This window comes from Ornithodoros turicata, unplaced genomic scaffold (genome assembly GCF_037126465.1).
Source record: "Ornithodoros turicata isolate Travis unplaced genomic scaffold, ASM3712646v1 Chromosome131, whole genome shotgun sequence".
Classification (NCBI taxonomy): domain Eukaryota; kingdom Metazoa; phylum Arthropoda; class Arachnida; order Ixodida; family Argasidae; genus Ornithodoros; species Ornithodoros turicata.
Window position 1 is genome coordinate 255,411 of NW_026999308.1, and position 2,073 is coordinate 257,483.

Sequence of the window (2,073 nt, forward strand, 5' to 3'; positions counted from 1 at the left end):
CCGCGCTGGAGCCGCCGTTAGGCGTGCGTGATTGGGCCGATCGTGTCACGTGGCTTCTCCTTCCACGAATTCGCCGTCCATGTTGAGTCACCTCCATCCTAAACCGCACCCCCTTGCGAGCTAGATCGGCTGCGCGTTCTTCTCCGGAGAAGGGGAGATTGGCGTCCCGTTGCTAGACGACGCAGCCGCGCCTGACCCAAGATGGCGGGCTAGCTCGTCGGCGTGGCACAGTGTCGCTTACTCTGCTCCCTATTTAGTGACTCTATTCCAAACGTCACGATGACGTGTCTCTGTAGAGGTTCATTATTGGGCCCGCGAATTTTACCGCTTGTACTGTAGGCGGTGCTGAAACTGTGCAGAAAGCGAACGATGCCCTGGAAAGAGATCCTGGTCTCTAGAGAGCGTCCGGTATTGCATTTGTTCACCAGTTACGCATAGACTCGGTTGTCCCAGACGGTGTGCCTAGCAAATAAGTCAGTCGTACAAGCACGCTCCGATTGCGGGGATGGCATAGACCATTCACTGCGTACAAAACGACCTTGAGTAACAAGGAGCAGAATAACTATTATGTCGGAACACTTACAAGCGATGATGGTCGCTTCTATTTCTTTATGAATTCAACACGGAGACATCCGATAATTTCTAGGGCCTCGCGTTTCCTACGTGTTGCCGTCGCTCTTAACCTTATCTTTACAGGGTATTTCACGAAAAACGAACCAAAGTTTAAAAAAAAAATATTCGCGTGGATGTCCAGGTTGGCCTCTCGTCTGAACCCTTTTGAAGAAATCTTACGGTAGAAATCTTTGATGAAATCGAGTTAAGGTTCGCTCGCCAGAGCTGTATATTGATTTGTAACTTTTGTTAGCGGTATTGCCTTACTTTTGAAGTTTGTAGCGACGCCAGCATTGCGCTACTTTTTTTCTGGAGCAGCGTGTAGTGGTATTCGGTTACTTCGTTTTGGCATGTTTTCAGGTTTGACCAGTATGCCGAACCCGAAGAAAGAATAACCCGACCTACACCCGAATGTATTAGTTGCATTGGATTCCAAAAAAAAAAAAGAAAAAAAACTGCGAAGTAAACCGGAAACAAGGAGTACAGACAAATTCTAGTTGCACAGTAACAAGTTTAACCTTATTACTCAAAAACCTCCGGATACCTATATATGTATACTCAAAACCAAGAAAATAGATAAAATCAAATATATAAAACTACAAGAAAAACGCCATATTTTCCTCTTGGGGGTTCGGGAAAGACATCTGGCAATCGGCTTCGGCGGATCGTTCAGAATAAAACGTAGAACGCTTCACAATTTTGCGTCGTATCCTTGCACAGGGGTCATGCTAATCTTCTTTCTATCGTTCCAATTTTGGTATATGTACTTTGGAAGCAAAACCCTGGGCTCCCCGATCCGTTATTTATACTGGGATGAGGGACGTGATTCCAAGGTGACGGTGTCGTTAGATTAGGTGGATCATTATCAGGACTTAACTTCAAACAAGCTGTTCTGTAGTAAACACGTTAGATTTACTTAACGATAACGATAAACGATGCTTTATTGCAACTTAAGACAGGGACTGATGGACTGATTAGTCCTAAACCTGGGTATCATCCATTTGTCACAGCGACGAGTACATTGTGACAAGTGTCGTAACGCAAACAAGGATACCATATGATTACTATTTTGTCGTGTGGCAACTAGAAAAGCCTTGAACATATGATAGTTGTACATACTGGTTATCTTCATTATCTTGAAAGCGGTAAACAAAGGCTGTATGTGTGCATCGTAAGGTACATCGGCTATTATACGCGCTGCACGTTTCTGTAGGGTCAGTAAGCTAGTTATGTCTCTCAGCGTTCCTGTGCCCCAGACTAAAAGGCAGTAGCGCAAGACCGAAGAAATTAGTGATAGTGAAGAAGAAATTAGTGAAGAAATTTGTATACAAGTAATTTGTATACAATTGTATACAAGTAACTCAAAAGCAAGACATGACTCAGACGGTTCAAAAGTCCTATCGACCTTGATATTTTGACTTTTACATGGGATATGCGGCACTCCCAGGATAGGTCTTCGGA

At 44.3% G+C, this 2,073-nt stretch overlaps 1 non-coding gene across 1 annotated transcript; it reads right to left on the minus strand.

The window, feature by feature from the left end:
* Positions 1-1,287: 1,287 nt before the first annotated feature.
* LOC135372218 (U6 spliceosomal RNA) lies at positions 1,288-1,393 on the minus strand. Its single transcript, XR_010415882.1, has one exon. It is a non-coding gene; the product is annotated as a U6 spliceosomal RNA (small nuclear RNA).
* Between the last annotated feature and the right edge of the window lie 680 nt (positions 1,394-2,073).